Source organism: Macrobrachium rosenbergii, chromosome 31 (assembly GCF_040412425.1).
Source record: "Macrobrachium rosenbergii isolate ZJJX-2024 chromosome 31, ASM4041242v1, whole genome shotgun sequence".
Taxonomy (NCBI): domain Eukaryota; kingdom Metazoa; phylum Arthropoda; class Malacostraca; order Decapoda; family Palaemonidae; genus Macrobrachium; species Macrobrachium rosenbergii.
In genome coordinates this window covers 20,033,449-20,048,530 of record NC_089771.1, presented here as the reverse complement: position 1 = coordinate 20,048,530, position 15,082 = coordinate 20,033,449, and the positions used below count along the sequence as shown (strand labels likewise).

Below are 15,082 nucleotides of genomic sequence, written 5' to 3'. Positions count from 1 at the left end.
GTTTTTTTTTTTATTCAATCTATTAACCGTTTGCACACATATTATAAATAAATATATATATATATACTGTATATATATATATATATATATATATATATATATATATATATATATATATATATATATATATATATATATATATATATATATATATATATATATATATATATATATATATATATATATATATATATATATATATATATATATATATATATATATTATATATATATATATATATATATATATACTGTATATATATATATATATATATATATATATATATATATATATATATATATATATATATATATATATATATATGCTTCCAAGTAATGAGCAGAACGATTAGTACTGTAGATTGAAAGAGAAATGTTTAAACTATCATTATCGTTGTTTTAAAGAATTTATATATATATATATATATATATATATATATATATATATATATATATATATATATATATATATATATATATATGTTTGTGTAAATATATGTATATACACGCGCACACATATATATATGTATATGCATGTATATGCATATAATGTATATACACATTTATATACACGTCTTTCCTTAACGAACAGATGAAGATATATATATTCTGGCCACATGAACGTCACCTGCGACTTTAATCAGAGACGTGGAAAGTGAATGATAAATCGACGGTGCATTCACAATACCAAACACCTTAAAAACAATTTGGTGATATAAGGAAATATACAGAGCATCGAAAACCACTTGGCAGTTCTAGAGATAACCTCATTGCCTCTGCTTCACTATTCAAATCACCACCCAGTGATTTGATGGGTCGTTTATGTTGACTGTAATAAGAAAGTAATCTGAAATACAAAATATCGTCCACATCACATCCAACCCATTTCGTCCTCGGAAATGGGGTACAGAAAAATACAGAGGAAATAAGCAAATTATTTCCTTCGGGTGTAAAAGAGAGAGAGAGAGAGAGAGAGAGAGAGAGAGAGAGGACAGTCAACCTAGGGCCTTCTATTCCAAATCAGTAGAAAAACGAAGACAAAATTACCCACTTAATTCTCTATGTATGCGCATTCATAAGAGCACAAAAATTCTCGCAAGTGTCAAAACAGACGCAACAATAATCTCGAGGTAATAAAACCAGTGAAGAGCAAAGGATCTCACTACCTTCACAACTGGTGGTATGGAAAGGTTGCAAGTTCATAGCTCCTGTCTCCCGATGCCCTTTCCAAACCGTTTTATCTCTTTCATTGCTGCCATGTCGGCCAAAGATACTTCCGCCAATGGAGTTTCGTCCGTCGGCTGTAATTCAACCACCTTCGACCAACCACAAGAATCTTCACTTACTCTCGCTCTAAATATTATATATATATATATATATATATATATATATATATATATATATATATATATATATATATATATATATATATATATATATATATATATATATACATAAAATCTATTATATATATAAATATAATATATATATACATATATATACTGTATATATATATATATATACATACAATATACATAGTGCATAAACTCTTTTTAAAAACTGTGAAATCCTGGTAAAGTGAAGAAGAATAATGCTGATATAAATCAAACAAATTACATATAATAAAGCCCTATATTTCGGATAGTATCTCTATCCATTTTCAAGCAACAATGGTTTTGGTGTAACACGGGAGGGCTATTGATATGAGGAAGTCACTTAATGGTTGGTAGTCACGGCATTTGGTGTTTTTAGGGTCAGGATGCTCCCCTTAAAATTGGATCCTATGATATGGTTAATCTTATCTGGCCAAGCGCTGGGACCTATGAGGTCATTCACCGCTGAAACGGAAATTAAGAGTAAAAAGGTTTGAAAGTTTTAACAGGAGGACAACCTCGCAGTTGCATTATAAATCAATTGTCAGGAGAGGGTGGAAAGTAAGATGTTAGAAAGAGAATATGAACGGAGGTACAGTAAATGGAATGAAAACGGTTGCAGCTAGGGGACGAAGGGACGCTGCAAGGGACCTTAAGGAATACCTACAGTGCACCGCATGAGGTGCACTGACGGCATTTTCCCCCTAAGGAGTTAAGCAACGTCAAGTATGGGAGGTTTGAAACATGTACTTAAGCAATTGGTGGTGTTTGATTCCAGTAATAATAATAATAATAATAATAATAATAATAATAATAATAATAATAATAATACCTTGTTGACAACTGGTTCCCCATAAAAAGGCGTTTTCCCCAAACATCGATTAGCATATCCTCATTCCACATGCACTTCCGGAGGAAAGACTGGAACACCGATAGCGAACAATAACGTCGACCTTGCAGCCTTATCTTAATTTCTCTCAAATTTCTATGCTTTATAACTACTACATATCACCAATGAACTTCCCAGCACTTGCGTATACCTGCTTGGAAACTTGAGAGAGAGAGAGAGAGAGAGAGAGAGAGAGAGAGAGAGAGAGAGAGAGAAATGCTGGTCAGTGACCTACGACGTGAACCGTAGTTCGTGTTCCCTTTAGGGTAGTTTTGAGTGTCTCAAGATCTCTCAATTGGTCAGCTTTTGCAAGAACTGGACATCGTAATGATACTGTACTATGAACTAACAACCTTCTCCTTCCCTTGCCAAATACGACAACCAGTCATCTAAAAAGTAACCCCTATCATTTTCACTCAAACAGTAGTCAAATGAAACTTCCCCAAGAATTATGAGCCCAATTAACACTTTACCTAAGGCCGACAATCACTTATTCTAGGCACGTATAACACCCACATTATCCCTTCCTCTAAACACCCCGCCCTCTGCCCCCCCAGCTCAAGGCATTGAGAAATATGTGACTCGACCTCTCAAACATTTCCTGTACTGTACCTGTGTTTTCTTTCAAGGGGTGATCGTTCAGGAATCTGCCAATCACACTACTGGCAGGATACAAAACACTTCTTCTTCTTCTTCGTTTAACGTGCTTTTTCCCATTTTTTTTATATGGGGTAAGCAAGATGCCTTCTTTTGAAGGACTTTGATTTGGCGTTGGGTGTAGACCGTAGCCTCGATCGGCTGCCCTGCCTGACATAGCTTAGACCCCGGTAGCGCATGTGTACATGTATCGTACCAAATCCCCAGCTCCTATGCAGCACAATTTGAAACGTCAGCAACACCTGCGTAGGTAAACAAGCAGAACAGAAACAAACGTAACTGCCTTCTTTTGCCTGTCTACAAATTGTGGCTGAGAATGAATCCTTAATAAACTAGGGTATTCACCTTTTCAAGAAAATATAATTCCCAAGATCACCTGTAAGGACTGGCAACAATCTCTCAAGAGGTGAAGTGTTATATTGCAATGTCGTAAAATATAATTATGTTCTGGAATTTCCTACATCCTTCAAGGCACCCAGAGCTCCACTTCTTCGGTAGCATGCTTGTCGTCACTTGGTGCGGAGCATCTTTTGCAACCACCACTATTTCCTTGGATTGAATGAGAACGGAAGATACTCTGCAACCATAATTGTTATAACAGTACAATACAGCAGTAAACAGACAATTGTTTTTAAACAAGTAACGGATGAAACAATAAACAATATCACAATAGAATGATACGCGAACGTATTACTACCTTTCCTCATATTACCAATGCAATGTAACGACACTTCCTTACAAATGAGCGTGCAAAACACCCTTCGATTTAAATTAACATCAAAACAATAGTTCCTTAGCATTGAGAATGACATCGAACTTCAAGAGATAAATAACCTAAAATCAACATCTTGAACAAAGTCTCTCGAGTCTAATTAACAACAAACTCCTCAAGGTCATTACCAACCAAATCGCGGGACCCTGCAGGACCTCGCCTACGTCATTAACGAGTCCTTTAAGGATGGCGTTGATGATAATGGAGAACATTGTTATTCCTAACAGTGATATCTGATCCTCTTATTTGGATTTCAGCTTTCCTGCAACTTCCTCGAATTTGCTACCACGAGCATGGCAATTACTTTCTCTCTCTCTCTCTCTCTCTCTCTCTCTCTCTCTCTCTCTCTCTCTCTCTCTCTCTCTGTGTGACACTTTCCATTAGACTGACAAACACTTGGCGAATGATTTAGTCTTTCTTTCTCGAGAGAATTCAGTTACTAATCATCTTCCCTTTTTGAATAGGTTTTATTTCTTTTATTTCCATTACATACTGAAGGTTTTGGAAGGTAAAATGACAGCGAATCCTCAAGACGACAGTAAAAATGAAGAGAGAGAGAGAGAGAGAGAGAGAGAGAGAGAGAGAGAGAGAGAGAGAGAGAGAGAGAGAGAGAAATAAGAGATCAAGCTCCACAAAGCAGCAAATAAGAATCATTACATAACAACGATAATATATATATATATATATATATATATATATATATATATATATATATATATATATATATATATATATATATAGTGTGTACATGTATATGTGTGTGTGTGCTTGAAATTGCCGAAGCACGTTATGTAAATATGCAGATGTACCAAGGAGTATAAATCCTTACAAGTTTCATCTTAATTTTCTATAAGACATCTTCAAGAGGACTGATACACAGTGGTAGCAATTTACATTATAAACGCTTGGGTGACTGTACAAGCAAATATACAGACGGCTGAATAATATTTGCGCCTGATAAGAAACTGTACACCACAAAAAACCTCGTAATGCCATAAAGTAATAATTTCAAATATATTCCGCATCCCCTTAAGGACTGAGTTTATGTAACATTAGCTGACCAACCTGGCGCTGCCTGAGAAACTCTGGAATGACAGTCTACATGTAAGGAGGTAGGGGAAAGGAGGGACGAGGAAAGGGGAGGGGGAGGGATAATGGAGAGGGGGAATGGGAGGAGGAGGGGGACGAGGGGGAGGGGGGGACGGCGAGAGATGTGTGTACCAAAGCTCATGTAAGTCTTGTGACAACTTTTACGGTGGTTGAACTGCCAAATCACTTGAAAAGAGAACAAACAGATATGCACAGGAGAAAAGTGTAATTTTTGTTCTCACAGTGAAAACAATCGAGCCATTGACTGGAAAGGTGCTCAAGATATTTTATCTTAATAATATTCTGGAAACAAATATAACTGAACCCAGCTATAAAAAAGATATCTTCTATAAGAAATGGAATATGAACCAATTTATATATAAACTTGATCCATTTATTTCAACAGATTTACCTGGGCCTACCAGCAAAGGCGAGAGTCCATCATCTTGGAAATACACGACACTTCCTCGCTAATGAGTGTACGGCTCATCCGTTCACCTATCAGTTGTGAATATCTATCACTGCGTAAGACAGATATATAAGACAAGTCCTTTTCACATATTTCTATATGTCATGATTCCAAACTAAAAATAAAAGCAAAGTTCAGTACCTTCTTTTGCCTTCAAAATCCACTGCACGTATCTCAGGACGAGTAATCGTGTTAAAATATGAATTCATAAGAACAGTGCATCCCTATGGAATGGAATGGAATATAGAACTCGCACCAAAGGCCAAGCACTGGGACCTATGAGGTCGTTCACTGCTTAAAGGGAAATTGAGAGTAGAAAGGCTTGAAAGGTGTAACAAGAGAAAAATATCGCAGTTGCACTAAGAAACAAATGTTAGGAGATGGTGGATAGCAAGATGGAGAGAGAATATGAAAGGAGGTACAGTAAAGGAATGAAAAGGGGCTGCAGCTAGGGGCCGAAGGGATGCTGCAAAGAACCTTAAGTAATGCCAACAGTGCACAGTGTGAGGTGCACTGACGGCACTACACCACCCCCGCCTACGGGGGCATCCCTATGCATCATCCCATAATTCCTGGATGCTGATATCATAAAACCCCCAACACGCTACCCTCCTTATTTCCCCAAAGGATATTGCATGTCCGGCAGCGGTAGGAGAAGTAGCGTGCATTCTACCGGTCTCCATGCAATGCTGTTGCATTCCTCTCTCGTCTTATTTGGGAAATCTGCATATCATGATTGCCACGGGACATTAGAGTACAGAGAGGTGGGGAGATATTTGCATTATGGAATACGGGGTTAAAAGGCACCTTCATTTTCTAGCTATAAGGATACGTATAGAATGTATATTTATACATTTTTAAATTATGGCTGCGGAATATTATCATTATGCATTCATGGAGAGCAAAAGCATAAGAAACTCATTATGCCTTGGAGTGGTTAAGCAGGTTGATCCAGTGTTGCCTCCTCGCTCAAAAACAAGCCTTTGAAGAAATACGAGTCCAACTCGAACGGGAATAAAGAGAATGAAAAAGAAATTGAAATGTGACAAGCATTAATATGTTCGACGACATTTGTACGACTAACCTGACAATCACTCACTTGTTTTCACACTAGTTGGGAAAACAAAAAACAACTATTATTCGAATGAAACACTCTCTCTCACTCTCTCTCTCTGATTTATATATATACTGATATATATATGTATATGTATATATATATATATATATATATATATATATATATATATATATATATATATATATGACTATATCACATCACCGGATTCATATACAATAAAAGCTACAAACGTCCTTTAATATCCAATTCACTCTACCTCGGTTATATTTTCAAGTTACCAAGGGGAATTTTTAGTTGATAATAAGTCCACTGCGACGGACGAGGAATCAGGGACTAGTGACGCACTAACGAAATCGAGAATATTAGGCTTTCATCAAGTTCTCAGATGAAGAATCTGGAATCTAAAACCATCCCGTCTTATTGAAGCCTATTATGAGTAATGTGAATATATATATATATATATATATATATATATATATATATATATATATATATATATATATATATATATATATATATATATATATAATATATAATATATACATATATATATATATATATATATATATATATATATATATATATATATATACATATATATACATATATATATATATATACATATATATATATATATATATATATATATATATATATATATAATATATATATACACTGTAGTTGTGTAGCTATTTTGTGATTATGCATATATAATGTGCAGTCACACGTATTCCACTTGTAACATAGATAATCTACGAACAATTAACTCCGCGTTAAACTATCATACAACGAAGCGCAGGACATCGTGATGCAATTAATATAATATCTTAAGTATGACACATTTACAAAGGTACTTAGCGCCGTTTGTTTTAAACTATACACCTCTTCTCCTATAGAGGCGGTGGTTCCAGGTAGAGTTTACCTTCAGGTTCTCAGCAAGTAATCTGGGTTTAATTTCCTAGTCCCACACCCTTCAACCAAGCTGCAATCCACAATAATTGACTGATTACCAGGTACATGATTCACCGCTAATAACAACAGTGGCACAATAGATTTATTCCAAGAGAAAGATGGTGTGTACGTGGAAAGTGCAATATTACGATCGCAGTAATACTGGTCGCGAGCTAAACTCTACCACAGAACTTGGGGGCACTTTTTTTACTTTTAGGGTCTTAGTAAGATGTATAGAAAACAAAATTCCGTTTTGGATGGTCTAATTGGTAGGCTAAACTAAAACTGATAAAGGACACTTCAAAATCACATATAGGTGCATGACATGAATACATTTATCAATAGTACTACTGATTACAGTTTTAATTAATCACATATATATATGCATGACATGCATACACTTATAAAAAGTACTACTGATTACAGTTTTAATTATGATACATTCAATGACGAGGGTAATGGGGCAAATGAAACGCATCACTAAATATTGGAGGTAACTAATTCAGAGGTAACTAGAGACTCGGATGACTGGAAACGTAAAAGAAAAGGAGAAAATAACAACGGCAAAACGCCTCAGAAAACAAGGCCCCCCGCATCCACAGACTGGGAATACAACAGAGCAGAGTATCCGCACACAGCCCAGACATTTCAGCTGCATCACCAACCCAACCAGGAGGGGCAACTAACTGCCCAGTAAACAACAGTGTTAATGGCGGGACCAATGCTTTATGGAAGCCAGCTATGCCCGCAGCAGCACCTAGGACCATAATGGCCCTGCTTCCTTAACCATTATTTCTCCCAACTTCCATCGCATCCCTCTTCCATCTCGGACCTTCCCATTCTCTCTATGAGCAGGTCCGAGATGCAATCTGACTCCTTTTCAAATACAAATCATCTTCGGGGGCTGCACGAGATCTCCGAATTGTAAGAGAAGCGACGGCTGTCGAGAGCAGGATCCAGAGGAGTTCCAAGCTACTATGCTTCCCTCCAGAGGAGACGAAACCTTGAATCTCCTTGCGGTAATTGATAATGGAGCTTGGATTTGCATTTACATGAGAATTTTTGCGTACTGGCAAGCAAGTGTGTATACAGTTTGTGTAAACCCACAATTCTACAAAAATAAATATTTATTCATAAGTGCAAAGGCACACACGTGGAAGTAGGCGCAACCGCGTGGGCGCGCACACATTCAGGAAGCGAGAATGTAGGTAAAAGACAGGGGCGATTGATGCATTTTGTTTAGAAGTACGAAGTAGCCAGTGCTTTAAGGTTAAATTTTTCTGTCAAAGTATGAATGTTACAATAATCACTGACCCTCTTTTCTCAAGAGTCAACCCACTGTTAGAAAAAACTGTCCAATTTTGGAGAAAATATTTATATCTGCATTCGACTACACGGCTTCTTTCCTTGAAGGCAGAGGTCCAATCAACCAGTTTTCTGCAATTCTTCTCGAACGATTTTACAAGAGACAGGACCACGTCGCTTCTTCTCCTTGGGATTGACCTCTGATCTCTTAATGTAAGAAGCAAAACTGAAGTCATCGAAACTCAAGGTCCTTCCGAGGAATGGCTTCAGAAAGTGTTGTTTAGTAGTCTGGTTATGTGCATGTCTTTGGGGATGAAGTTGCTCTAGACATATACATACATATATATATATATATACATAAATACACATACACACACACACACACATATATATATATATATATATATATATATATATATATATATATATATATATATATATATATATATATATATATATATATATATATATATATATATATATATATAGTACTGAGCCTTGAGTTTTGAATGTGCAAAAGAGAAACGTGTGGTATTTAGCTTACGGAGAGAATGCTGGGTGCTTTGGCACTTAGTCAGAGCTAAGATCAGTTTGTGCAGGATTCGGAAGGACAATGAGTGAATGGTATGGGCAAGATTGTGTAGCAGGAGAAAAAGTTGTTTAGGCGAGTGGAAAAGAACGAGAAAAGAACATTATCGAGAGAATCTCAATCTGTGCCAGGCTGGGCTTAGGGGATATGAAAACTGCGGTTGTGCTAAGTGATTTGAATGCTACAGTAGGTGACAGAAGTACGGTGCTGGTTTCCCACAGTGAGAAAAATGGACAGACTCATGTTAAACCTGTCTGGAGAGGGGAGAATACTCGGAATCGACTTAAAGTTAATATTGTGAGACAGAGCTAGCTAAACTAAGTGTCAGTGCAAAATAGATGGATGAGCAGTTGACAAACTGACTTGAGCAAAAGTTAATCTTGAGAAGACTGGGTGAAAATGGAGTTGTATATGTAATTAAAACAGGCGAGTCTAACAAGAGTTGAGACGTGCACTTAACAAGAGAATCAACAAAATATGGGCATTCTGAAATGATGTGACAAGGTTAGAAGGTAATAATTTTGGAAAAGAAGGGTAGGAAGAGGGAATAAATACAGTTAAGAGGTGACGAGATAATGAGTGGTTGACTGAAGGAAGAAAAAGATATAATTTTAAGTTCTATAATAGACGAGTAGATCGTGTTCAGATAATACAAGAGGCATGATAGGGTAGTCAAGATGAAAATAAGTGAAAAAATTTTAAGTAATAAACACAGAAGGGAGGAGACACGCAAGAACTTTGGTGAGGATTAGAGCCTCTCATACAGGAAAGTAACTGCAGAAAGGTTAAGGACCAAATGGATCTCAGAAGAAAAGACAGTGGTGGAGATGTCTGAAGGGAATGCTTTACTGGGTCACTGAAGTCAGCACTTTGATGACTGGTGATCGTGAAGGGGAAAAAAAGATGTAGAGCTGAGTAATGGAATGGCAGAAATGGTTGGCTTAAGTCTGAAAACAGTTTAGTAGATATGAGAATGGTTTTGGAAGTTACTGCTGGGGACAAAGAGGGAAAATAGAGAGGTTGAAGAATGGAAGGTGACCAGAGTTGATGGGATTACAAGTGAGATGATACAGTGCAGAGGTAATAACATGATTGAGTTGCTGACTAAGTTTATCAAGGTAGGCTTGGATGATGGAATGTGGTGAAGAAATGAGTAAAAAGAATAACTGTCCCAGAATTATAAAGTTGCTACTAAAGCAGGGGAAGGTGTATGGTAGGATTTTGACTGAGAAAGTAAGACATGACAAGGATTAATATGGGAACAAGTGTGTTGATTTAAACAGGATAGAGGACGTATGAGTAATGTGTTTGTTATGAAACAAATGAGAAGTTTGGAAATAGAGCTGTATTCGCATTCATGGACCAAGAGAAAATCTGAGACAGAATCAATAAAGGCAAATTGGGGTTGCTGAAGAGGTAAGGCGTAAAAAGGGTTAAGAGTAATTAAGAGTTTTTATAATGGAAGCAAAGCATTTGTTTAAACTATATGAAAAGAAGACTGACTAGCTTATTGTAAAACTAGAGGAAAATAATGGTGTTTTATGTCTCCTCCATGACCGTTTAATCCCTTCCTGGATGGAGTGATGGAAGAAGTAAGAGAAGTTAGGAGTACAAGGTTCTGGGATAAGAAAATGAGTCCTGAATGGGGCGAGCTATTGAAGTTTGCAGGTAATACAGCACCCATTAAGGACAATAAAGAATAACTGCTGGAACGTGTGAAAGAGAAAGTTGAGTAAATGTAAACGGGTACGGTTGTGATGGTTAATGTAAACAAGGAAGATGGAGCTACGAATGTGAAAATGGAAAGTGGAAGAACAGAAACAGCTGTTTCAAGCAGGCCTAGGAATTTAATACATGTATAATGGTTGATGGTACCATGAGAAAAGGGGAGAGTCGCCACCACTGAGACAAGAAGCATAGCAGTGTGTGCAAAAGACCAGGAAGAGACCTGAGGTGCTTGTGGAAGCCAATTTTGGAATCTATGAAAGGATCGTTGAACAAACATTCTTTTATGGAAGTGAAGTCTGGATGATGAATACAAATTAAAGAAGAGAAAGCTATTTGAATGAACTGCTTGTGTCACACCGGAGGTGTAAGCAGAACTGAAAGGGTGGGAAATGTAAAAAATACAAAGTGGTAAAAAGGATAGCACAGGTGATCCTAGGAAAAGAATGGAGGATAATAGGTTGGTGAAAAAACGTGAATAATTTCCAAGTGTTAGATGGAGAGAAAGAAATTGGAAAGGAAAGGCCTTGGTGTTCAGGATAAGTTAGAGTGCGTGCAAAAACAGTTGAATGGCGCAGCGTGGTGTATGAAGTGGCTAGTGTGTTAGTTTTCTGCACAGAGGGTTTATCCACAATTCAGCAGTTAAAGTAGGGCTGGGGCAGTGACCTTTATGTCGTTTTCTGTCTGGAGCCACACCCGGTTAGGGCAAGTTGTTTAATGTTTAAAAACTTAGGATATGTAAAAATGAATCAACTCGACCACTGACAATCGCCCTAATGAAAACGAAAGTTCGTGGCGTAGGTGGGAGGATAAAAACAACCAAAGTCGATTTATCAAACGGTGAACAATAATGGCTTATCATCATGTCCTCAACGTTAAACACAGTAAAACTTGAGTGTCACAGAACGCTAATCTTTCCTGATTACTGGAATTAAAAACGTAATTGAAAGGAACGAGATGATTTGATGATTATGAAAAGAGCCACTAAACACCATCATTTTACAGGTTATGAAACATGTTCTTCAGATGAAACCTTTAAAACTTTATACACAAATATAATAGCCTTCAAGAAAATTAATATTGGCAAATAATAAACAATTGATAATTGCTAGTTTATATTGGTAATCATCATGACAATGACGAAGGTGATGGACATCAGCAACACTTCGCTTCTCCATTTTTTTAAACGAGAACTAGATAATGAAATTTGCATTCCATTACCAAAAAACAAAAACAAAAACAAAAAATAGAAAAACGAGTAAAAAATGCGTTGAAGTTTCTTCGGCGCCATCAAGTTTTCTGTACAGCGGATAAAGCTGTATAAAACTCAGCCACGGCCCATGAAACACTCAGCCGCGGCCCATGAAACACTCAGCCGCGGCCCATGAAACTTTCAGCCACGGCCCAGTGGTGGCCTGCGTTGCTGGCACCTATAGCGGTGCCAGACGCACGATCATGACTAACTTTAACCTTATAAAAAATTATAACTACTGAGCCTAGAGGACTACAATTTGGTATGTTTGATGATTGGAGGGTGGATGATCAACATACCAATTTGCAGCCCTCTAGCCTCGGTAGTTTTCAAGATCTGAGGGCGGCCAGAAAAAGTGCGGACGGACAGACAAAGCCATCTCAATAGTTTTCTTTTACAGAAAACTAAAAAGAAAAAAATTGGTAACATCGATTAAAAGAAAATATGGTAATGGGTATGATACCTGCCAGCCAAGTGACCTTGGGGCTTGAAAACCAGAACTGAGACAACACCATTCCAAAAGAAAACTGAAAAAGCTAAATTAAACAAGTTCAAGAAACTAGATTTATCAGAAAAAATTTATCTATGGTCTGCAAAACGAACATTAATATTACACGCACATCGGTTATATATACATTTATGGTTAAGCATATGCAAATATATATATAAATAGTATGTATATATACTGTATATGTGTGTGTGTATGTGCATCAAGTTTTTCATTTGAGTCCCAGGCATTGTAAAAAAAACTTACCCCAAAGTGTGAAGAAGTCGAAAGTTGAAGAGGCCAGCGTGGCTATTACAATATATAACAAACTGGCCACTATCCTCATAATATATATTTACAAATATAAATTACATGCATATACATATAGACATATGTGTATACACACAAGCACACATATATAATATATATATATATAATATATATATATATATATATATATATATATATATATATATATATATATATATATATATATATATATATATATATATATATATATTTGCATGCGTATGTTCACGAGTGAATTTCAAAGAACCTGTACTGTACATACCTCTGCTGGGGACATTTTTCCCTTGACTGAATCCTTCAGTAGGGCGACGTACCAGTTACTAAGTCCGAATCGTTCAAAACACAAGTATCCTTTCTCATCTTAAATTTTCTTAGTTAACCTTCACTGCTGCTGTTGTCGTTCGCCTTTCAAAATACAGTACTCCTGGTTCCTAATGTACTGGTAATCGATTGTGGCTTAGGTACTTGCATTCAAAGGGGATCTGTGTAAGTTGGCACACTGAACTTCACAACAGAATAATTGCAAAACATCGTCTCCCAGTTATCAAACTAGTCAGGGCAAATCCCTACAGAGGCGAAATCACACCTCTTTGTAAAAAAAAAAAAAAGTAGACGCTTGTTAACACTATTGCATAATGCCACTACTTATCCTGACGCCGACGCCGAGGTTAGAAAAAGTTCTGGTATTTCCTGCAAGAGCTGGGCTTCAGAATGACCGCCTTTGATGTGAATTCCTTTTGAGCCACAGTGATTACGACAACCTGTGGTTATAGCAAAAACATCACCGGCTGAGAGTAATTGGCATGTTTACTGAAAAGCCAGTGTCAAGAAAACACCCCGAGGAGACTATGTTTAAGTTTCTTGAATTGTCGGTGTTGCAGTCACGATCTCAGGCGTATAATCCTAGCATTTGACACTTCTATCTTTTCGATTCTATGACACAATGAAAATGACACAGCTGGAATCCACAAGGAAGAAAACTGCAGCCCCTCAGAAGATCCAGAGTACCTGCTCGTTTCCACCTGTTGCGGCGACAACAACAGACAGCCAACACTCACGTGTTGCTCAGCCACCCACTAGACCGAGGTAAGCTTAGCACGAGAGAGACCGTCCTCTCGGGATCACGGCGATCGGGGAACTGCTGCTGGAAAGGTGTTGTGTGTGTGTATAAGGAGGCCCTGGGACGCACAGGTGTACACTCTGGAATGTCAGACCTGCAAATCTGGAACTTTGCTAGTTCTTACGCAAACGGAACCAGGGGTATGTTTTGGTTTGGTGCATTTACCAGGCCATTCGACAAGGAGCCTTTGCTTGTTATGATGTTTTGCTGTCAGGATCCAAACTAATTCCTGGGACGTTCAGAACGAAGATTCTAATTAATGATCTACATAGTCATATAAACTTGATATACAAGTGGTACATAAGTACAAAACAAAATATCGATGACTAGTATTTAATATGAAATATATATAGAGATAAACGATTAAGACCACTGCATATTAAATATTTGAGTACGAAGTACCTTTCATCACTTAGCTCGTCTTATACTTAGTCTCTCTCTCTCTCTCTCTCTCTCTCTCTCTCTCTCTCTCTCTCTGTGTGTGTGTGTGTGTGTGTGTGTGTGTGTTCTCAGATATAACAGCTCTTCTAGAGTTCATAGTTCTTTCCACAGTGTTTGAATAAATTTTACTTTCATTTACGAGTAAAGGCCGATGAGGTGAGTAACCTAAATCTCTTGTCGAACCCAGGTCCAAGGAGAACGAGCGCAAGGAAAAAAAAGGAGGAATGGTGAGCTGAATCACGTAAGGTTATAAGCAAAGAAAGAACAGAAGGAGGGAGAGAATCCAAAGCTTCGTAGTAGAGGAAAAGAAACAGCCACTGAACCTTAACTGCTAGATTTCGTATAATTCCCAGAACATTTGCCGGATCTTTACTAGATAGTGACCCCCAAGGGCTTTAACCCGGTATGTATCCACCTTTGCGGGGTGTTTAGTACAAGCCCGGTGGGGATGACCGTGAAACCATCAACAAAAGACTAAATATCATAAAGATAATGTCCTCAAAGAAATATTAGTCGTAGATAATGACCACCGAAAATCCTTGGGGGTCACTATCTAGGAAAGATCCCATTTGCCACT

At 37.2% G+C, this 15,082-nt stretch overlaps 1 protein-coding gene across 1 annotated transcript in view; it reads right to left on the bottom strand.

Moving 5' to 3' along the window:
* LOC136855402 (protein inscuteable homolog) overlaps nucleotides 1-14,168 on the bottom strand; it is a 176,031-nt gene extending 161,863 nt beyond the window's left edge. Inside the window, exon 1 of the mRNA XM_067132390.1 lies at nucleotides 13,207-14,168. The gene's annotated coding sequence lies outside the window, so the exon portion shown is untranslated. The remainder of the gene's footprint in view (nucleotides 1-13,206) is intronic.
* Between the last annotated feature and the right edge of the window lie 914 nt (nucleotides 14,169-15,082).